Here is a 23,629-nt window from a genome sequence, read left to right as displayed (position 1 = left end):
TTATTTTTTTTTTTAAAGATTTTATTTATTTATTTGACAGAGAAATAACAATAGGCAGAGAGGCAGGCAGAGAGAGAGAGAGGGAAGCAGGCTCCCTACTGAGCAGAGAGCCCCATGGGGGGCTCCATCTCAGGACCCTGAGATCATGACCTAGGCCAAAGGCAATGGCTTAACCCCACTGAGCCACTCAGGTGCCACTCAGGTGCCCCTAACATGCGTTACTTTTAAAAATTCATTTTTAGGGGCACCTGGGTGGCTCAGTGGGTTGGGGCCTCTGCCTTTGGCTTGGGTCATGATCCCAGGGTCCTGGGATCGAGCCTCACATCCAGATCTCTGCTCTGCGGGGAGCCTGCTTACCCCCCTCTCTCTGCCTGCCTCTCTGCCTATCTGTGATCTCTGTCAAATAAATAAAATCTTAAAAAAAAATTCACTTTTATAATATCTTTACTTGAGAGATAATTCATATACTATAAAATACACCCCTTTTAAAGGTTTAATTCAGTGGCTTTAGTGTATTCAGTGTTGTGTAACCAACACTGCTATTCCCGAACATACTCCTAACCCCACAAGGAAACCCTGTGCCCATCAGCAATCACTCTGTTATCCCGCCCCCCCAGCCCCTGGCAACCAATCATTTGCTTCTGTCTCTGTGGTTTTGCCTATTCCAGACATTTCATATAAATGGAGTCAGACAGTATGTGGCCTTTTATGTCTGGCTTTTTTCAGTTAGGATGTTTTTAAGCTTCACCCACTTTGTCACAAGTAGTAATTCAGTCATCTTTTTCTTGGCTGAATAATATCCCATTGTACGGATAGACCACATGTTTATCCATTCACCAGTTGGACCTTTGGGTTGTTTCCACTTTTGGTTATTCTGGCCTGTGCCGCTGTGACCCTTTGTGTACACAGTTGGTGTAGACACATATTTCTGTTTCTCTTGTGTTTCTGTCTCGGAGCCGGGTTGTATGGTAATTCAGTATTTAATCATTTGAGGAACTCCAGAGAGTTTTCTGAAGTGGCTGCTCTGTTTTATATTCCCACCGGCGGTGTATGAGGGCTCTGATTTCTCTGTGTCATCGTCAGTACTTGTGACTGGCTTGTGGACTTCCGCCACCCTGGTGGGTGTAAAGTCTGTCTCACTGTGGTTTTGATGGGCATTTCTCTAATGACCTCGAGCATCTCTTCGTGTGCTTATTGGCCATTTGTCTTCCTTTGCAGAAATACCTGTTCAGATCTCCTGCTCATTTTTAATGAAGTATTTTTGCGGTTGAGGTACAAGAGGGTTTTTGTGTGTGTGTATATGTGTGTTTTGAAGTATATATTCTGGATATTAGACCCTTAGAAGGTTACATGATTTGTAAAAACTTTCTCCCATCCCGTGCGGTTGTCTTTTCTCTTTCTTGGTGTCCTTGGGAGCACAAAAGGTTTTTCATTTTGATGAAGCCAATTTATCTGTTTTCCTTGGTTTCTCACAAGTCTTCTGTCGGAGCTGAGAAGCCAAGGCCACAGAGATTTATATTTTATCCTAAGAGTTTTATAGTTTTAGCCCTTGCATTTATGTCTGATCCATTTTGTGTGAATTTCTATAAATGGTGGGAGGTAGAGGTCCAAATTGATTCTTTTGGTTGTGGCTCTCCAGTCATTATAATAGCACCGTTTGTTGAATTGTTTTTGACACCCTGCTGAAGATAATTGACTAACTATGAGGGCTAACTTACGTGCTCTCAAGGCTGTCCCCTGGATTTGTCTTCTGTCCCTCTGGCCCCGCCCCACCCCGTCTTGATTACTGTAGCTTTCTAGCGAGTTTTGGAATTGGCAAATGTGACTCTTCCAACGGTGTTCTTCTTTTTCAAGATTCTTTTGGTGGTTCTGGTTCCGTTGCATTCCCTTATGAATTTTAGGATCATCTTGCCAATTTCTGCAACTAAAAGAAGCTGCAGTTCTTTTCTTTTCTTTTTTTAAAGATTTTATTTATTTACTTGACAGAGATTACAAGTAAGCAGAGAGGCAGGCAGAGAGAGGAGGAAGCAGGCTCCCCGCTGAGCAGAGAGCCTGATGCAAGGCTCTATCCCTGGACCCTGGGATCATGACCTGAGCCAAAGGCAGAGGCTTTAACCCACTGAGTCACCCAGGTGCCCCGGAAGCTGCAGTTCTTGTTAGGGTTTGTTTTGAATCATTTTGGGGAGTATTGCCATCTTAACAATGTTTCAGTCTCTGATCCATGAACTTGAGGTGTTTTGCTTTTTTGTTCAGGTCTTCAGATGTTTTCAGTGGTATTTTGTAGTTTTTAGTGTACCAGTCTTGCACTTCTTTTGTTAAATTTGTTCTTTGGTATTTTATTCTTTTTTTTTTTTTTTTAAGATTTTATTTATTTATGACAGAGATAGAGGGAGAGAGGGAACACAAGCTGGAGAGGGAGAAGCAGGCTCCCCACTGAGCGGGGAGCCTGGTGCGGGGCTCGATCCCAGGGTGCTAGGCTGCTGGGATCATGACCTGAGCTGAAGGCAGATGCTTAACGACTGAGACCCCAGATGCCCCTTCTTTTTGATTCTTATCTTACTCTATATTGATTAAACTGTTCGGGGCGCCTGGGTGGCTCAGTAGGTTAAAGCCTCTGCTTTCGGCTCAGGTCATGATCCCAGGGTCCTGGGATCGAGCCCCACATTGGGCTCTCTGCTCAGCGGAGAGCCTGCTTCCTCCTCTCTCCCTGCCTACTTGTGATCTCTGTCTGTCAAATAAATAAAATCTTTTAAAAAATAATAATAAACTGGATTGATTTACTCCACTGCCCCCTGCCTCGGCCCCAACTGTCTCCTCAACTAGACTGAGTCCCCAACAGGGCCTGGTACTTAGGTAGCACAGTGCACTGCCGTAGAGATTTTCTTGTGTTTTTGTTGTTGTTGTTGTTGTTCACACTGCCCTCGTGAAGGCGGCATGGTCTTACTGTCCCTGGCCTAGTAGTTGAAGACACTGATGCCCAGAGAGCAGGGTGACTTGCTTCTTGGCACAGCACTCATTAGTGGTAGCAGAGGTAGGTCCAGGATTTTTCTGAATCACAGCCCACTCCTCTTTCCAGGCATCATCCTGAGTGGGACTGGCACTCTGTTCTTCTTTCCTGAGCCACCAGGTGCCCTGACATCTACTCTGTCCTTCCCCCCGCCCCCATTTCTGTGTCTGTCTCTACACAGAGCCCCAGGACATGAAGGGAAGAGAAGGATTAAGGCTGATACCACAAGGGCTGACCACTGGGGTCACTTTTCTGGGCATTTCCAGCGTGCCAGACTCTCTGAGGTATTTCCAAAATAGGCGACCTAATTAAGTTCTTAAAGCCACTCCACCAGATGACTCAGATCACAGCGTGGTACACACAGGCAGGTGAAAGTTCAGAGGGCCTTGGAAACTCCCAGGTCAGAGAGTGAGTTACGTGTTCAGCACTGTTCAAAAACTGCAGTTACGGTGCTGCAAGAGGGAGAGGCGTGGGGAGGCGGGAGGGGATGGGGACTTGCTCGGAAGCTGACGCTCATCAGCACCGGGTTGATTTGGATCAGTCCAGAAGTGTTTGGTCCTTGGCCTGCAGCTGGGATCTCAGAATGATTGGTTTGCTGCTCCCTTCCCGGGGTGACTCTCTCCCTCTCTGTTTCTCTGGAGCACCTGGCATCATTTTCATTACCCAGTGGACATTCTTTACAAGCTTTTTCAGTAAATCAAAGACACTCTGCCTGCCTGCTTGCTCCATGGAAGTGGAATCTCGTAGCCTCTATGGCCAGATTTGGGGTGATGTAGAAGAAAGGGGGACAAGGGGACAGAGGACAGAGGGGTCCCCGCTGCTGGGCCGATGGGAGACAGGCATGGGAATGACTCAAGACCTGCTCTCATCGGCCGCCCTCAGAGCAGAGCACAGACAGACGGCTTCCTTCTTGGAGTCACTGACATCTGGTTTGTCACATCCCGGGCTGTGGTGTTATTTCCACACCCGAGTCACCCGTGAACCAGAACAGCGCTGAGTATCTTTGCCATTGGTTTCACTGAGCCGGACCCTTCCTCCCCACTCCCACTTCTGTTTTTCTAAAGTAGGAAAACACCTATGAAGTAGTAGACCTTGGTGGCCTTGACAGTATTTTACAACTATATAGAAAGTTAACCGGTGCAGGTTTTTAAAAAAATATTTATTTGAGAGAGAGAGAAAGACAGAGTAAGAGGGAGCAAGTGAGCATGAGCAGGGGGAGGAGCAGAGGGGGAAGCAAACTCCCCACAGAGCAGGGAGCCTGGTACTGGGCTCGATCCTAGGTCCCGGAGACCATGATCTGAGCCAGAGGTAGAGCTTACTGACTGGGCCACCCAGGCGCTCCTAACTGGCACAATTTTTGATGCTGGATGTTCTGCTTAGATGGAAAGCAGCGGCACAGATGATTATGTTTCTGCGATGCAGTGAGCTCGCCTTCTTCCCCAGCCTCATTCTGGCACCTGCTGCCCCAGCCACGCCAAGCTATGCATGGCTGCGGGCATGCAAAGCCAGGTGGTGTCCCTGTCACACTGCTCCCTCTTCCTGGATGCTTGCCCTTCCTCCTTCCCTACAGTCCACCTGTCCCGCTCCTCCTCTTTCAGACTCCCTCCTATGATGCCCTTCTGGATCCTCGGTCCCCCTTCCCCTACCAGTAGCTGAGAGCTGACACCTGCTGCTGATTTCTGTACGATGGTGCCCATCACGCTTCCTTTGACTTTCTCCCCCTTGGTTTATTTTTCTTTTTTCTCTCTCTCTCTCTTTTTTAAGATTTTATTCATCTATTTGAGAGAGAGAGTGAGGGAAAGAGCGAGCACAAGCAGGGGGAGGGGTGGAGGGAGAGGGACAAACAGACTCTCTGCTGAGCAGGGACCCCTCCCAACCCAGGACTCGATCTCAGGACCTGGAGATCATGACCTGAGCCGAAAGTAGACACTTAATGGACTGAGCCACCCAGGCGGCCCTTTCCTTTTTTTTTATTGAGGTGTAATTGACAGTATTGCTTTCAAGTGTATGGGGTAATGGTTCAGTATGTATGTATGTACAGTATGTATTGTGAGGTAGTCCCAGTAAGTTTGGTTAATATCCTTCACCACACGTAGTTACACGTTTGTTTTTCTTGTGATGAACTTTTGAGATCCCTCTTAGCAACTTTCAGATACGCAGTACAGTGTTTACTGGAGCCGCCGTGCTGAGCAGTTCATTTCACTTCTTTCCATGTCTAGTGTCTTCGCTGATGCCAGCGCCATGAGGGCAGGGCCCACCCCTGTTCCTGCATCGCTCTGTGTCGTCACAGCTGGTAGAGACAGCTGGGCAGGCTGCACTGTGTTGACCAGAAAACAGAGCACCGTGGCCCCCGGCAGTGGTATTCTTGGCGCAGTCCGGTGACCGCCTGTGAAGTGCCCGCCGCAGGCCAAGTCCTGGGCAGCTTCGAATATGGACGAGCAGAGACACCTGTTCTGAAGGTTCCTTTTCTTCTGCTTTATCTCCGAGTGTTAGAAATGAAGCCTGCTCGGACCCAGCTGGGGCTCGTGAGAAGCGTCCCATGGGAAGTGGCATCGGTGCCACTGGAAGTTGTCCCCAGCCCCCTCTGACTGACCCTAGAGAGGGCCAGGTCCTCACAGCTCTCAGAACCCAGGGCTCTGCTCCTGGGACCATCCCTGCTCAAAGCTGGGTGACCTGGGTGCTAGGGGGAGAAAGGCACCAGATTTCATGCATCTTTGCGATGCCTGTGGGTGTCCAGGAGGTTACAGAGGAAGACGCCGTGTACCCAGACCACCAGTCTTTCCCCTTAGCCCATCCTCCTCCGAGTTCCTTAGTGCTGGGAGATTAACAGAAGTTGGAGAAGCAGTAGAATGTTTCTCCTTCCGGACTGCCTTCTTCTCATTCTACTTTTATGAGAAAAATTGGGAACAGTTGGACCTCGCAGCTGGCCATTCATGATAATCAGGTCCATTGAGCCCTCACCAGAGGCCCCACAAGCTGTGTGTTGCTGATTCCCATTTTACAAATGACTGAATCGAGGCTTGCAGGTGAAGGGACCTGCCCAGGGTCAGGACATGGAGCGGAGCTGACATGGAGCGGAGCTACGATCCAAGCCCAGGTGTGTCTCACTGTGACGCCCCATCCTTCTCTCATATCTGCTCATGAGATGCTTGTGCGCAGCAAGCATCACCCCCCAATGTGCCCCTTGTTGCCAGCATGTCCAGAGCGTTGGTGAAGAGAGTCCCGTCTTCCCTGATTTCAGCCACTTCCTAGCCAGGGGCCCTCACCCACAGTTTATGCCTTTCCCCATGTAGCCTCCGAATGTCCAGGCCTTCTCGGACCTGTTTCTGCACAGGTGCCGGGAGGGTCTCCGTTCCCCTCCATCACTGGGGATCCGTGGCCCTGTCCTGTCTTCATCCCCATGGTGTAGGGAGATTGAGGTAAGGTGCGTGCAAGTGCTGGGCTAAGGTCTCGTGCTGCAGAAACGTCCCTCAGAGCATCCTTGCTCCCCTCCCTGCCCCTGGATGAGGCCGAGGCCTGTGTGCCAGCCTGATGCCAGCAGCTCCCTCCAGCATCCCCGCTCAGTGTTCCACCAGCCAGACTGGCCAGTCTCAAAGTGCTGCTCTGCCTTCAGCCGGGGAAGCCTCGCTGGGTGCCCGTCCCGATGGCGTGGAAGGCCGAGGCCTGCCACAGCGAGAAGCCGGGACACCGGATGCAGGGAGCCTCTACTGGGTTCCCACCGGGCATCACAGCCGACCCTCTCCTCTCACTCTTCCTGGGCAGGCCCCCTGCAGGGTCGCTGGCCTCTTCCCAGACCTGCAGCTGCTTGCCTTCGTCAGGGCGCGTGAGGGCTTAGCTCCCTTCCTTGGTGGGCTGGAGGGGAGGCAGAAAGCTGCCTGGAGAAAGCTCTGGAGAAAGCTGGAGGCAAGGGGGTAGCAGAGTACCCCTACTCAGTGAGGTCTGGGATCTGAGAGGAGGAAGCAGGTTCCCACCCAGGCTGAGTTTGCGTTGAACCTCCCAGGGACTCCTGATGTTTGGGCTCGCACCTGACTTAGACCCCCTGCCCCGGTCAGGCGTGCCCGCATTTCATCAGCAGCAGCAGTGTCCTTCCTGCTTCCCTGGATGCCACCTGCCTTGCCCGGGAGTGAGCACTCAGAAGTGGGGAAGGCCCCTCTGACCAGTAAACCTCGGGTTCTAGAAGCTTAGCAGAGATTGAACAGTGACTTACTGACTGCGCCTCCTCCAAGAACTCTCGTCTGAGCTCACCTGGGCTGGTTTTTATTTTGGTGATAGTGGGGCGGCATCCATGGCGTAGGCACTCTGTCCCTGTTCTGGACTAGAGCAGTCTCGGGGATGGCGCTCTGTTAAATGGGCTGATCTGAGTGGGTTTAATGATATGTTAAGGCATTTAAAAGCCTTGCTAATGAAGTCAGACCAGGCCAAGGGCTCACAAGAGCCACTTGGTAACATGTGCCCTTGGGAGGAATCCTGTCTCTTGGCCCCAGGGGAGAAAGGACCAGGGTGTCTGCAGATCCCACAGGGACAACCTGAGACTTGGTAAGATCTCAGCAGGAGGAGGTAGACCTCAGAGTCCTCATTTTGTCTTCATCTGTCAGGTTCTCTGTTCCTGCCCTTAGGCCAGAAGCTCTCTCACCTGGCTGGCTCTCCTGTCCTTGGCCCTCTTTTCCTGGTAAAGGCCAAACACTGCTGCCCTTTAATCCTTCCCGAGAACCCATAGGCAGTGTTTTTGACCGCCCTCTCCCGGCTCACCCCTGGCCTGGTTTTGTTTTTTCCTTCTCTCAAACAAGCTGTTCAAGGTCTACTGCTGAGCCAGAGATTGGCTCATAAGCAGCTCTCTCCTCTGAGCTGTAGGGAGGGGATAATTCTAGAAAGCCATTGACAGAGGCTTAACCTAGAACGTCAATTATAAACAGGCTGTGGGCAGAGGGCCTAGATTTGGGTATTCCGGTACCAGGAACGCTCTGGCCTCCCTGGGGCTCTGCAGACCAGCTGCCACGGTAAGACCACCTCTCAGCAGTCCTGGACACACTGTCCGGGTGGGTGTGTGCACCGGTGGTCACTGGTGGGGGACCATGCACTGTGGTCATTGTTTCTCTTCCCTCTGGACCTTGGCAGTCTATTGCTACTAGAAGAAAGAGGGCAGACGGGTTCTGGGAATAGTCCTTGGAGACAGGAAACCCGGGGACGGGTGGGCTGGATCATGGCACACAGGCCTGTGGGGACAGTTCTGGTGAGGGATGGTCAAAACCAAGGAGCCCAAGGTGGGGCAAACCCTACTTGAGAATGAACATGGGTTCTTCCTGAGACCTTGGGGACAGAGGAAGATGTGGTGTAGGTCCCAGAGCTCTGGGCCAGGATGCCTTTGTGTGGTGGTGACAGCTAGGGGAAAGGGCATGTGGGTCCCTTGACTAGGGTGCCTTGTGGAAATGGTGAAGCAGTAAGAAGTCTGCCAGGGGCTCGGGGTCCCACACGTGCTGTGCTCCAGCTCCTTGGGCAGCTTGGGCTTGACAAATGCTCTGGAGCTGTGGAATGGGGAGGCCTGGCTCTCTTTAGGAATCTGGGACACAGAAGGGCCAAGATCAGTTCTCTTCAAGAGGCGATTCTGTGATGATGTCATAGAGAGCCGTGGAGGGAAAGTATGTAACTACCCACATTTTTGGGAGAACAGATTTCTGGCTTTCCGCAGGACCCACTACTCTGGTATAATGCGAAACAACTTTTGCGTAAAAGCAAACCTTTCCCTCAGTTCTAGTGACAGAGAGGCTAAGGGCCCCAGATGACCGCGGGTTATCTCCCACTGCCCCCAGGCCAGACAGCCAGATTTTCCGGGTCATGAGAGACATGGGGTGAGGATTTAGGAAGGGAGTACCCCTGCGTGTTGAGGACAGGTGAGAAGGAGGACGTATATTTCCCTTTACTTTGTCCCGAACTTCCCAGAGCAGAATTTGGGGAGAAATGTGTCTTTTCTCCTAGTGTTCTGGACCAGGGATGGTGGGACGAATGTGGCTTCTGGACCTCATTCCCTTTTGGCTTACTCAGAGGGAGACCTGTCATCAGGAGAAATTCTAGGGCAAGATGACAGTCTGTGCTTACAAATCGGAAGGTCTGGGTCTGGAATGATCTCACTTGTGCCCTCGGTTTGCTCCTGGTTAGAACGAAACCCTCAGTTTCATGAAGGCGAGGACCTCTTCTCTCTTGTTCGGCTTACCTCCGGTGCCTAATGGTACCTGTTGCGAAGGCTCCGTCACTGTTGAGTGAATGAATGAACACTTTCTCTGCCTGTCATTTCACTAAACCTCTCCAATTTCATCTTTTGTTGGTTCCGTACCAGACTTCTCACCTGATCGGCATCTACTTGGTGTCACCCGACCATGACTCTGAACTAATCAGGCAAGAGCATGCACACTGGGAGAGGCCCCGGGATTCCCTCTCACCGCTGCTCCACACTGATGCCCTGTGGGTCAGGTGCCGCTGCCCTGGGGCCTCTGGGCCTCTGGAGCCCAGGCCGAGCCCCTCCTCCACGTCACTTACTTAACTTGCCTCAACCGCTTTACCCTTCACCCTTCTCTAATCTCCCTTTCCCCCGGGCGGATCCTTTAAGATGCTGGCTACTTGCTCTCCCCGCTACTGCAAGTTGGCTGGTCTCTTTTCCTCACCAGGCAGCAAGTTTCGTGAGGGCAGAGGCCCAGGTTGGTTACATTATCCTCTGTCCCTCTAGAGTGTGTTATGGGCAGTAGGGGCTCCAGAAACATGCGGGGAGGCTCCAGTTGCGTGAAACTAATCCTAGTCTCAGGAGTGCAACTTGCAGCTTCTTCTTTTCTTCTTTTTTAAAAATTTATTTATTTATATATTTATTAGCGAGAAAGAGAGAGTGAACATGAGAAGGGGAAGGGCCAGAGGGAGAAGCAGACTCCCCGGTGAGCAGGGAGCCCGATGTGGGACTCGATCCCAGGACTCCAGGATCATGACCTGAGCCAAAGGCAGTCACCCAACCAACTGAGCCACCCAGGTACCCCTACTTGCAGCAGACCCCCTGGGTAAAGGGCTCAGGCCCACAAGACGGCCGGCATGTTAGACACCAATCACAAGACCTGGCCTTCTGGAGCTCTGACCCGCCCACTATAAATCAGAGATGACCATGATCCTGTCCTCTGGTTTGGTAATTTTTAGAACTGTTCACAGAACTCAGAATACTGCCTTCCTTACTGTTACTGGCTTCTCATAAAGGATACAGATAGATCGCCAGATTAGGAGGTACATATGTGGAATCTGGAAGAGTCCTGAGTGTAGGGGCTTCTGTCCTCATGACTGGGGTCCACCAGCCCGGTGGTGTGTGGATGCACTCACCCTCCTGGGAGCGCTCTCCTCCGCATCGTTTCGGAGGCTGATCACGTCATTGGCCATCGGTGATGAACTCAATCTCTGGTCCCTCCCTTCCTCTCCATGGAAGTTCCAACCTTCTGCTTCTGGGGTTGGTTTGTCCAGCGAGCAGCCCCTGCCTGAAGCTATCTAGGGGCCCATAGGGGTCGCTTCGTTAGTATAAAGTCAGGTGCAATTAAAAGGCGCTTACTGCGAATGAGAAAAGCTGCTCCCATCTTCCCTAGCACTTAAGAAACTCTTCAAGGGTTTTAGGAGCTCTTTGCCAGGAACCAGGGAGGAAAGCCAAATTCTATAGTTTTTATACATCGCTATGTCACTCAAGGGCAGTGAAGCGGAGTGATCCCCAAGGTCATTCGAGCAGACAGTGACAAAGCTGGAATTTGAACCTGAGTTTTCTGACTCCAAAGACTTTGCCCTTTCCAGGGAATCTCAGCAGCGTCTGGCTCCACCTCCACTTTATCAAGACTTCGGTCCCACCCTCCGGGGGAGGGAGCTTCCAGCCCCACCCAAGGGTGGGGGGTGGGGCAGGACCCTGGCTGCTTTTCCCTTTATCCTTCCAAAGTCCCGGCTCCTGGGACTGTGGACGCCCTGAGTTGCTTGAAAAGAGCAGTGTGGTATGTGGCCGCAGCAGGGAGTTCGGGAAGTGATGCGGGTCAGCCGATGGGCCTGGAAAGCCCCATTTTCCTTATCTGTAAAATGGAGGTAATGCTTGCCCTCCCTAGGAGGCAGAGTTGCTGTTGGTAGCAAATGAGAGTGTCTCTCCGAGCACCTTCCAGACTGCGGAGAGCTGGGAGTGTGTGTGCTGCTGTTGACTGTGATTCCAGCGGGCGGGGTGCCGCTCCGTAAAGCTGGCACAGGGAGCTCTACCCACCTCCTGAGCGTCGGGAAAGAACCTTGTCCAGCGGTCTGGCACCGTACAGACACTTAGAGCTGTCATTCATTATTGTGGTTTTTTCAACTATTAAAACACATGACATCTTCCCCAGATGGAGGGTGGATGCACCGAGGAGACCTCCTGGAGGAGTTGGGACTGAGAAGATGAGGGGGCAGTCTGTCGCCTGGGACTTGCGTAATTCAGTTCCTACTCAGGTCTCTAGGGGGTCTCCCAGGAAGCCCAAAGTTCTCAGGGAACTGTCAATCGAACTCCTCAAGGTGGAGGAGAAGCTCTTCAGTTCAAAAGAACATGCCCCCTGCTATCAGAACACGCCCCCTGCTATCGAAGGGCGGGAAAGTGAGTCTTGACAAGTCAGAGCCTGTGGGGAGGCGAAGGGTTGGAGCTGCGGAGCTCCTGGCAGGCGCCTGCTCTCCCTTTGCTGGGGACGCCAGGGTAAAGGCCAGCGGGAGCCTCTGGTTACTTCTGCAGAGCTCCAGAACAGTCTCAGGGAAGGTCCTGCTCCTCTCAGCAGGATGCTCAGCTGGGCTCCTCCCACTCTTCCACATCGATGGAGTGGTACCCAGCTGTGGCCTGGGCAGGTGGCAGGTGTGGTGGTTGAGGCTAGTTGGAGGTTGACAGGCAGGGAAGGGAGAGAGGGGTAACGGGTAAGGTGGCTGGTAAGGCTGCGATCCGCGGGCGGCTCCTGGGACTTAGCGCCCAGAGTGAGGCACGGTGTGGGGTGACGGGCACACCGGAGTACGGCGCCTTTCGGCTTTGAAGCCAGGGCCTAGCTAGTTATCGCGAGTCTCCGTGTCCTTACTTACAAAGCTGGGGCTGTAACGCCCGCCAGACAAGGGTTTGGACGATTGAATGGGGTGGTGTGCAGTGCTTACTGCGGTGACTGGCACCCAGGAGCAGCCCAGGCAGATGTCATCAGTGGCTCTGACACTTTGCCACGCGGCTTTGGTCATGCGGATGAAACCAGCAATAGTGGTGCCTACAACTCCATCTGGGAAAAGCCTCTCGTGCAGGTTTTGTGCTCAGATTCCAAAGCAGAGGGTGAAAGTCAGATCAGGGGGCTGCTGACCTGTGTTTTCCCGGAGTCCAGAATGAAGGGAGCAAGTAGCAGTGGCCACAGTCAAGGTCTTACCCTGTCAGGGTGGTGGTTTACTTTCTTCCTGCTAGGAACTGAAGCACTTTGCCTTTGAATTTCCTGTCCTTGGCTTATAGACTAGACACTTCAGTGATCTGTTTACCCAGAGAACCAGGTTTTCTAGTGAGCCAGGTTCTGTCCCTTCCAAGGGGATGTCTGGGGGTTGGTGTCTAGCATAGTAGTGGTAAAGGTTGCTAGGAATGGCTGATGTCACACACCGATTCTGAGAAACTGAATTAATCAGGCCAAGCAAGTCAGGCGCCAAACCAGGGACGTTGAGGCACCCAGAATGGGCAGCAGTGGGAAGCCATTACTTCCCATTGGGAGAGGAAACAGTGCTTTCTCTAGACTCCAGGGAGGGTTGGCAGCGTGGAGGGGGGAACGCCCAGCCGGGACTGTCATAGTGGCAGGAAGCACCCCCGGCCAGGCCTATCGCACCTAAGCCTGTAGAGAGTGGGGAAGATAGACCCATGCTCTCTCCTGTTTGTGCCTCCCGGTGGCTGAACGTACTGGAAACCAGGCTGAAAAAGGGGGGGAGCCCTTTCACAGGTCTCAGATTCCCTGGGCGCAGAGCAGAGAGTGACCAACCAGGAAGCTTCTCCTAAAGGCCAAATCTTTGTGGAAACATCCACTTAACAAGCGTGACAAGCAGAGGAATGAGGGCTCTGGCTTCCTGTGCATCAGAGCAGCTGCTGCTTTCTGGGACGGGCTATCTCCCATTCAAAATTAGTCACCAGTTTCAAATTTGGTTATCAAGGGCAATTAGGAGAGATAATGAAATGAAAGGCATACAGATTGGAAAAAAAGAAGCGGATGTATATTTGCAGCGGACATGATCTTATATAGGAAAGCTTAAAGAATCCACTAAAAACTTATTAAAATGAAGGAATAAAAGCGTTCAGCAGGGTTGCAGGACATAAAATCAATATACAGAAATCAACTATTTCTATACAGTAGCAGTGAACAAATAGAAAATGAAAAGATTCATGTAGAACAGCATCAAGAAGAATAAGAATAAAATTCTTAAGAAAAAAATTTAATGAGAGAAATGTAAAACTGACAACAGCTTAAAACATTGCTGAAAAAAAATTTAAGAATTTTTTCTCATTTTTTCTTTTTTAAGAATTTATTTAATTCTTAATTAAATAAATAAATGGACTCCCCATCTTCATGGATCAGAATTAATCCTGTTACAAGGACAGTACCCTCCCCCTCCAGTGACCCACAGATTCAGTGCAGGGTCTTTTACAATGTCCGCTGCCTTTAGTTGCAAAAACTGGCAAGATGATCCTAGACTCCACATGGGAGTGCAAGGGAAGCAGACAACCAGAAGAATCTTGGGAAAGTACTCAGTTGGAGGACTCACACTTTCTGACTCAGAACTTTGTACAAAGCTACAGTAATCAAGACAGTATGGTGTTGGCATAACGACAGACATAGAGATGAACGGAATGGAATTGAGAGCACAGAAATAAATCCTCACACTTACGGTCAATTGGTTTGTGACAAGGGTGCCAAGACAGCTTAATGGCGCTGGAACAGCTGGATGTCCTCATGCCAAAGAATGAAATTGGACACCTGCCTTTTCCCACAGTCAGAGATCAAAATGGATCAAATACCTGAATGCAAGAGCTAAAACCATAAAACTTTCAGAAGGAAACACAATCGTAAATCTTCGTGAGGTTGGGGTAGGTAGCGGTTTCTTAGCTACAATAGCAAAAGCGCAAGCAGTAAAAGAAAATAGATCAGTCAGACTTCATCAGTATTGAAAACTGTGCAGCAAAGGACACTGTCAAGAAAGCAAAAAGGCAACGCAAAGAATGGGAGAAAATTTTTGCAAATCTTATAGGGAATTTCTTTCTAGAACTTGTATCTAGAATATATAAAGAACTCTTACAACTCAGCAGTAAAAAGACAAATAATCCAGCTTAAAAATGGACAAGGGAGGGACGCCTGGGTGGCTCAGGCGGTTAAGCACCTGAATTTGGCTCAGGTCATGATCTCAGGTCCTGGGATCCAGCCCTGTGCTCAGCAGGAATTCTGCGTGTCTGCCCCTATGCCTCCCCCGCACCCACAGACACACACTTGTGCTCATGCATGTGTACTCTCTCTCTCTCAAACAAATAAAGTCTTTTTTTTTTTTAAAGATTTTATTTATTTATTTGACAGAGAGAGATCACAAATAAGCAGAGAGACAGACAGAGAGAGAGATGAGGAGAAGCAGGCTCCCTGCTGAGCAGAGAGCCCAATGTGGGACTCGATCCCAGGCCCCTGGGATCATGACCTGAGCCGAAGGTAGAGGCTTAACCCACTGAACCACCCAGGCGCCCCACAAATAAAGTCTTTAAAAAAAAATAAAAATGGACAAGGGATCTGAATAGACATTTTTTCCGAAGAAGATAGACAGATGGCTAGTAAGCATGTGAAAGTACACTCAACATCATTAGCATCAGGGAAATGTAAGTCAAAATGACGATGAGATGCCACTTCGTCCCTTCTAGGGCAGCTGCTCAAAGACAGTTAGAAGGGTTGGCGAGGATGTGGGGGAGCTGGTGGGCTCTAAGATGGAGCCGCTGCTGTGGGAAACAGTCCGGCAGTCCCTCGAGCAGTTCAACATAGAGTCCCCATAGACTCCAGCTGCCTGTCCCGAGCTGAGAGATGAAACACGTGTGCACCCAGAATCCCGCACACACGTGCTCACAGCAGCGCTGCTCCTAACAGCCAGCGCGTAGGAACATCCACCGGATGTCCACCTGCCTGAGACCGGGTAAGATGCGGTCTGTCTCTGCAGGGGGCAGTACTTGGCAGTGAAAGGGACTGACTGTCTGGCCCCTGCTTTGATGTGGAGGAACCTCGAGCACCTTTTGCTGAATGAAAGAAGCCAGACACAAAGGACCTTCTTATTCCTTTATAAGAAACATCCCGAATGGGCAAACAGAGAGAGAGAGAGAGACAGAGACAGAGAACCTTAGCTTAGTGAGCTGGGACTTGGCGGACAGGACAGCTAAGCGGTATGGACGTGCTCTGGAACGGATTGTGGTGACGGATAGACGACTCCATAGACGAAACACCACTGAATTGTACTTCAGTGTGCGAACTGTCTGGTTTGTGAATTTGACCTCAATAATGCTGTTTAACAAAACCCACACAGACCTGGCCCCAGGCGGTGATCCCATAGGCCAAGTCTGTGACTTCATGAGGAAACTGCTGCTGGCGGGGCAGAGGTGCTGCCTGCCACGGAGCACCCTCCGCCTCCTTTTCTGGGTCTCAGAGCATGGGAAGACCCCATGGAAAATTTTATTTCCAACCCAGTTTGCATTTTGGTTTGGTGAAATGGTTCTGGAACTCTTCTGTGAACCAGGCACCAAACTAGGTAGGCTCGTGAAAAACAGGGGGTCTGGATTTGGACGGGCTTGGTGATTCTTGAGTTGGCTTCTCTCTGTGGGCCCTCCTGAGGCTGATTTTTTCTTATCAGTAAAGTCAGGGTTGAACTTCTGGGATTGTGGTAGGAATTAAGCAAACTAGAAGGGACCTGGCATCCAGTAGGCAGAAAATTAAACTTCCCCTGCAGAGTTCCTGGGGCAGGTTCAAAGATGAGTGAGATGTGACCACAGAGAGCTTGAGGTCCGCCCTCAGCCAGCACCAGCTACCTAGCACCCAGGGAGAGGCAGGCAGGAAGAGGACACCAGACACCTGACAGGCTTTGGGCCATGGTTGGGAAACCAAGGGAGGCTCCCTGTGGGAGGGGCCTCGAGAGTGGGAAGATCCCCTTGTCATATATTGTATTTACTTTTTTTTTTTTTCTGAGAGGTCGGGGGATTGAGAGAGCCGGGAGCGGGGTGGTCGAGGGCAGAGGGAGAAGCAAATGCCTGCTGAGCGGGGAGCCCGTGAGGGACTCAGTCCCAGTCCCAGGCCCCTGGGATCATGACCTGTGCAGAAAGCAGGCGCAGACGCTTAATTAACCAACTGAACCAGCCAGGTGCCCTGTATTTACTTATATTTTGAATATTCAGCCCTGTGATGTAAAGTCAAAAGGGTAAATGGTTCAAGATAGACTTTTTCCTCACATCTCTTCTGCAAAGGCACCTGCTGTTACCCGCCCCTCGAGTGTCCTTCTATGAATATTCTACATGCATAGAAGCAAACGTATGTCTCTGTAGCGGAGTCCTGCTGGTGGCACAGGTTGGACTTCTTCCCCTGCTGGTGCCTGGGGACAGAAGGCTCGGGCTAAGGTGTCATTTATGCTACCGCCCTTCCTCCCAGTTGTGTTCAGACAGGCTCCCCGTGGGTCCCATCAGTAGGAACGCTGGCTCTGCTTTCCTTCAGGTCCCCTGGAGAGAGGGGTGCCCGTGGAGAGGATCCTGCCTGGTCCTTGCCTTACCTGGCATGCCACCTCTCTCTACAGCTCCTGCCCCCTTTCTGGCCTGTCCGCCGTCTCCTTTTGGTGGGGCTTGTCCAGGTAGCTTCCTGAGAAGGAGTGCCAGGTGCGGGGGAGCTCAGGCACGGCGGCCTGTTTCTATTTTACCTGTATAGGGCATTGGTAGTTTAACTGGATGAGGGGTTTCAGGTTTGAACTTTTTCCTTTGCAGTTTTGAAAGGATTGCTTTGTACTCTTTGGCCCCCGAGTTGCTGTTGAGAAATGCGGACCTCATCGATGTCTGATTCTTTGTGTCCTTTCCCCCCTTTTCGGAAAACTCACAAGACCTGAAATTTCACAACGTGCCTGGTGTGGGTGTGGGTTCGTCCGTCTTGTTGGCTCTGGGTGCGCCCTTCCGTGTGGAAATGTGCTTCTCTTGAGGGAGTTTCTAGAATTTACTGTAACCCCTTTGTTTTTCTGTGCTCTCTCTATCTGAGACTCCTGTCACTCAGCTCTCGGGGCCCTTGGACAGCCCCCAGATTCTCTTCACTCTCGGGCCCGTTTTCGTTTTTTGTCTTTCTGCTTCCATTTCTAGGAGGTCTCCCTACCTTGTCTTCCAGCCCTTCTGTGGATTCATTCGTTTCCCCCATCATATTTTTAATTTCCAAGGGCTCTGTCTGCTCTCTGAATGGGCCTTGGACAGTATGTGCACAGCCTGTTGATTCGCTGGTATTGTGGGCTTTCCATACGTCTCAGAGGATGCTAATGTGTGTTTGTCTTTTTTTCCTTGCCCAGGCTGTTTTCTCCCAGTTGCTTTTTTCTGCTGCTTTCTTTTGGTCTCTACCCTTGAGGGCATCTGTCCTCATCAGGGGCTGCAAGCTGCCTGGTTTCTGAGCTGCACAGAAGGTGACGTGCGTGTCCTTTGTTGGGAACCTCAGTGTCATATCCTGAGGTCTTCCCTCTTGAGTTGGGTCAGGTCTCCGAGGAGGGGAAGGGCAGGCTGCTGTGTTGTGAGAGCCGAGTGGGGTACGGGGCAGGATGAGTAGGCTTACTTAACATTCCTCCACCATTTTTGACAAGGTAACCAGGCCTTCAGCTGGGCCTCCTGTCCCCCAGTATAGACCCAGAGCTTTGCCATCTCCAGAGAGTAAACATCTGTTCTTTGGGAGAGGCCAGGAGGGGGATGGTCTACAGCCACACGAGGAACAGTTCATCCCAGGCCCAGGGGCCCCGGGGCCACGGTTCCCTAGGCTTTCGTGGATTCTGTGGAAGAGACGGCTGCATGTGGGCAGCCTTCCCCGCCACCCAAGAGAGGCCTCGAGGCCAGTTTTTGAGAACTGTCTTCCGGCTTCCACAGTTGCTTGGCTGTGGTCTACTCTCCTGGTCTCCCTGTCACTGAGGTATAGAGCTTTATAAAAACAAAAAATTCTTCACTCGGGTTTTGGTGGAATTTTAAGAGAAAGGAAAATGAGATGCCGCAAGCAGGCTTTGCACGGATCAGCACAAGGAGAAGGGTGGTCAGTGGGGGAGTTCCGGGGAAGACGTGCTCCCAGGGAGATGGGGAGTGCTCGGGTTCTTTGGGAACAAGAAGGAGGCAGTTTGGCTGGAGTTAGAAGATTCGGGAGGCTGAGGACCGATGGGTAGTGAGGATGGAAAGGAGGTGGTGCTGGTGATAGGAGACGGCCTGCGGGGGCGGGGGGAGAGCTGACCTGCAGGTAGTGGCGTGGGGGTTAGAGGGGAGTGAAATAAGGCCTCGGCCGGGGGCGCTAACTACCAGGCGTACGGAGCACGGATCCGTGGCTGAATCCAGCCGAGGGTCATGGCTGGTTATGGTGAGGAGGGTTTTGCACTAGTCGAAGTAACACGAAGGCCATAGTCTAGGATGTGTTCAAAGCAGCGAAAGGAAGGAGGACACCAGTTTAAACCCTAGTTCCTGGGGAGACGGAAGACAGGAAGAAGTGTGGGGCTTGGGTTTTGGGGTGTTATTTGGGGGAGCAGGAAGAGGGTGAGGAGGGAGGGCTAAGTTCTGTTTTTGTTTTTTTTTTGACAGAGAGAAATCACAAGTAGGCAGAGAGGCAGGCAGAGAGAGAGAGAGAGGAGGAAGCAGGCTCCCTGCTGAGCAGAGAGCCCGATGCGGGACTCGATCCCAGGACCCTGAGATCATGACCTGAGCCGAAGGCAGCGGCTTAACCACTGAGCCACCCAGGCGCCCCCTAAGTTCTGTTTTAGAACAGACATTGGACATGTCCATCCAACAGCTGTTATTTTAAATCCTCGCACTTCAATCTGCAAATGCCTATGTTGTTTAAGGCGGGGCGTGGCGGGCGGGGGGATGGGAGGGACATGGTGTCAAGGATATGAACAAAGAAATCCATCCCTTAGAAAACAAAACAATAATTATCATGTTGTTAAATGAGATTATCAAAAGAATCTTTAGGTTGATATTCTCACAGGTTAATTGGTGTCGCGGGATGGGTTCTGAGCTGCGGGAAGACTCAGAACGTGCCAGATTCATTTCTTCCTCGGCTCACCCTCATGTTTTAACTGAATTAAGCACTTGTATGTCAGGCTTTTACAATGGAGACAGAGGCCTCTTTATTTGGATTCTGTAGCCAAAGGAGAAAATGGAGAAGGGGCGCCATTCACCCCCCACACCCCGCCCCCAGTCTCTCTGGTGCTCCGTCTGGGCCTGTCCCAGAGGTGGGGAAAGGGCCCTGATCGCCGAGTTTGCCAGTTTCTGCGGTCTACATCTGCCCGGTGTGGCCGAGCGTCGGCTCCCAGTGAGATGCCACAGAGCCTGGAGTGGGGCAGGTGCAGAGTCCGGGAGCCGGTGGGAGCGGGTGGGAGCAGCCGCATCCGCTGCGTGTGGCTCAGGTGGGTCCCCGATGACGTGATGGGCTGGGCAGGCGGACCCTGTTTCTTAGATTGTCTTGTTGGGGTCGAGGCGTGCTTCAGAGTGTCCTCACAATAAGCAATGCTTCATGGCACAGCCCAGCCTCGACTGGACCTCAGCTGTCCTCTGGCCCTCCCTTCCAGGCCTTCCCCCGCCACCTCTCTCCATCAGAAGCAGGGCCAGCCCCGCCGTCCAGCTTCTAACATGAGAAGCTGACAGTTACAACGAAAGCTGCTTCGTGCCAGGCGCTGAGCCGAGGGCTTCACAAGCATGAACTAACTCGTGGTTGTCTTTGCAACAACCCTATGTGCTGTTGCTGTCACTACGATGAAGATGACAGAGGTTAAGCAACTTGTCCAGAGTCCGTGGGCTCGGTGGAGCCCTGATGTGAACCCCGGGCAGTGGGACCCCGGGACTGTAAGCAGGGTCTTCCCTGTCTGCTGCGCTCGCGTCTGAGAATTTCCCTCACAGGTTTCTTTCCTCTCATACTCAGCGGGCCCCCAGCACCACTGGCTTGTTGGGGTAAAATACAGACAAAATAGGCTGCCTAGTTAAATTTAACTTTGGATAAACAGCAAATAACTTTGTAATGTACCCTACATAGTGCATGGGATATACTCACACTTTGAAAAATTTATCTGAAATCAGATCTGAATTTATCTGAATATTTACCTGAAATATTTATTTCAGATAAATTTTTTTATTTATCTAAAAATCAGATCTTAACCAAATGGCCACCCTCAGCTAGTTTTATGGTGGTTGAGAACACAGTCGGGAGGAGATCGAAGGGCCCGGTCTTGCTGTTGGTGGTTCTCTGGCCCGGCTGCGCTGAGGGCCGCAGGTCTCTGATCCACCGTACGCTGTAGAGAACAACATTCTTAACACCGGAACTCCTAAGGTGTAAATTTTGCTTTTGTTCCTCTAAAGAAAGAATATTAAAATACTGTTTTGTAGGAATATGCCAAAACACGGGTAGAAAACTGCTTTTGCTTCCCCATTCTCCAAGGATAAGCATAACAGAAACTCAAGAAGTCTCATACAATCAGTTTCCTATTTTGCTATTCCAGAAGAGTCACTTGATCTAAACCGACTCTTTCGGAAAACTGTCTAAATTCTTTTAAGACCCCCTCAGAGGGAGATGCCACTGCTCTGTCTCATCTGTATCTTTTGCTGATCTGACTGGCCAGACGTTATTCTTAAACTCAAGTATCAGTCATCTGTGATGCGGCCTGGGCTCACCGCAACAGCTGCTGCTAACCAGGAGTTTGCATGTGCGCGGGGTGCCCTGCCATCTGCAGACTTTTCTTCTGTGGGCCACTGTCTTCCGGTTGTGCCTCCTGGAACGTGATGTCTGGGCTTCTCAGCCCGGAGAGCCAGAGCGTAAGATCTACCGGCCATTTCACACCTTGGCCCGGGCAGTGCATTAGCTGACACTGGGTCCCAACCAGCTACATATTGTAGCTGCCTGTGGCCAGGCGCTGGCATGTTTCTGCTGGGACTGTCCCAGAGAATGTCGGTACTTTTGTCTCGGGGGAGGAAGGCCTTCTCTATGGACTTCTGGTCAGTCTTTTCACTTGTACCGGGGAGACCCGCCTGGGCTTGCTTCGGTCTCCTACTGCCCTCCCCGCTTCCTCTCCCGCTGCTCTTCCTCGGACTCACAACCTACTTTGTCAGGCAGGAAGATGCCTTCCAGGTATCTAATGGAGAATGGTTCCTATTTAGAATATTTAAGGACTTATTACACTTAGTAAAAAGAAGACAACCAATCTAGTAGAAAAAGGGGCAAATTCATCAAAGAGAAAACCTAAAAACAATCTCAGTAATCTTAAGAAAATATCCAATTTTACCAATAATCAGAGAAATGACTTTCTGCCCATGAGACTGACAAAAATCAAAGTCTGACAGAAGAGTGAGCAGGGATGTGGGGAAATAGAAATTCTGTTGTGCTTCTGGTGGCTGCGTGAGTTACCAGGACAGCTGCCTTAGAGAGCTGTTAGGCAGTATTGATGTTGAAAATGTGCCTGCCGGGGGCACCTGGGTGGCTCAGTCAGTTGAGTTTCTAAGTCTTGATTTTGGCTCAGGTCATGAGATCGGGCTCAGTATCGGGCTCTGCACTGAGTATGGGGCCTGCCTGGGAGTCTCTCTCTCCCTCTGCCCCTGCCCCCCCCATCCCTCCCACCGCGACTTGTATACACACAGGCACGCGCGCACACACACACACACTCTCTCTCTCTCTCTCTCTCTCTCTCTTTAAAAAAAAAAAAAGGTAAAATGTGCCTGCTGTTCTCTCTCTCTCTCTGTCTCTCTCTTAAAAAAAAAAGGTAAAATGTGCCTGCTGTTCTCTCTCTCTCTCTCTGTCTCTCTGTCTCTCTCTTTAAAAAAAAAAGGTAAAATGTGCCTGCTGTCTGAGACAGAAGTTCCAATTCTACATGTAGGCCCTGGAGAAATTCCGACACATTTTGTATATGAGTTCAAGGTTATTTATTTTTTAATATATTTTTTAAAGATTTTATTTATCTGACAGAGAGATCACAAGCAGGCAGAGAGGCAGGCAGAGAGAGATGGGGGAAGCAGGCTCCCCACCGAGCAGAGGGCTTGTTGTGGGACTCAGGACCCTGAGATCATGACCTGAGCTGAAGTCAGAGGCTTAACCCACTGAGCACCCCCTGCGCCCCACATCACAGTTTTTAATCGCTAAAATTGGAGGCCACCTCTGGTCTGTGTCTCTCATTTGAGCATGGTTGAGCTGTAGTCTGTATACTATTATACAGCTCATTAAAATTAATGAGCTAGATCGACTTGTAACAATGTGGATAGATTCCAAATACATTGGGTGAAAAGAGTGAGTTAAACAATGATAGTGTATCATTTATGGAAAAATTAAAACACAGGTATATGGCCTGGGTACACATCTGTCTGATCAGTGTAAAATCGACAAAGGGGGAGCAGCACCCCCCAGAGACTGGCCTGTGCTGGCCCCTGGGGATCAGGGGAGGAGGAGAGAGCTGGGGGATGGGACTGGAAGAAAAGCAGGAGAAACTGCGCTGTTCGTGGGATGCGCTTTTCATTTTGTGAACTTGAACTGTAATGTTATCGAAGTGATTCATGCGGACACTTGGGAGGTCAAATTGTGTCATGAGGCTCCAAAACTCCTTCCGTCCCTGTCCGGCCTGCCCTCCCTGATTGTCTCCTCAGAGACAAACCCTTCACTCCTAGCTGCTGCCCAGGCCGTGCATTCTGCTGTGCAAGAATTCATTCGCTTTTACCTCTGCCCCAGCCCCCCTCCTGCACGCACTTCCCCGGTTAGGAAACCGTTTTGGTTTAAGTACATTTTCAGTTTGTACATATTAAAATCAAGAAAATACTCACACTTGAGAACCCCTCGTGCATATGTGGCAACATTTCCTTGTACAACTTCTTGTACAGTTTTCTCGTACAAGCTTCTCTTGTACGGCAGCTTCTTCGAGCTACTGTTGGCCCCGTTCCTCATCCGTCAGTCGCACGCTGCCCTCCTCTCCCTTTTTTCGGGGACGTCGGGCGTTGTAGCCTCTTCTGTCGTTGACTTACTGCCCCCTTCCCCTCTGTCTCCTGGACTCTCCCCCCCCGGCCCTTCTGGTTTCCGCAGTTGTCCGGGCAGGGTTTCCCGGTCACCATCTTTCTGAGCGCTCGCTCGCATCTCCGGTGCCATCTCCGTGTTCATCTCGGGTTATTTACTCTCTGGTCTTGATGCCCCTTCACCGGGAGCTTCCCAGGCAAACCAGCTCCTGGGCAGTAAGCTTGCCTTGGCTGGGTGTACCCGACACCATGTCTGTTTTGCCCCTGCACGTGATTGGTAGTCTAACCGGGTGGAGAGTTCTAGGTTGGAGGACATCTTCCCTCGGAAGTAGCTTCTGGCTCAGTGTCCCTGTTAACTGTTACGTGACCACCTTCTCGTTCTCCATTTTGGAAGCATAGCAGCCTGGATG

General features: G+C 51.0%; 1 protein-coding gene across 4 annotated transcripts in view; it reads left to right on the top strand.

Annotated features, from left to right (window-relative positions):
• The window catches only part of PC (pyruvate carboxylase), a 93,691-nt gene that overhangs the window by 37,085 nt on the left and 32,977 nt on the right, over positions 1-23,629 (top strand). The window contains exon 1 of one of the 4 annotated variants that reach the window (XM_004759463.3): positions 7,855-8,004. The exons of the other annotated variants lie outside the window; for them this stretch is intronic. The gene's annotated coding sequence lies outside the window, so the exon portion shown is untranslated. Of the gene's footprint in view, positions 1-7,854; positions 8,005-23,629 lie in introns of those variants that run through there. 4 annotated transcript variants of the gene reach the window in all.

This window comes from Mustela putorius, unplaced genomic scaffold (assembly GCF_011764305.1).
Source record: "Mustela putorius furo isolate JIRA1106 unplaced genomic scaffold, ASM1176430v1.1 tig00000127_pilon_pilon_pilon, whole genome shotgun sequence".
Classification (NCBI taxonomy): domain Eukaryota; kingdom Metazoa; phylum Chordata; class Mammalia; order Carnivora; family Mustelidae; genus Mustela; species Mustela putorius.
This window is presented reverse-complemented; position numbering and strand designations above follow the sequence as displayed.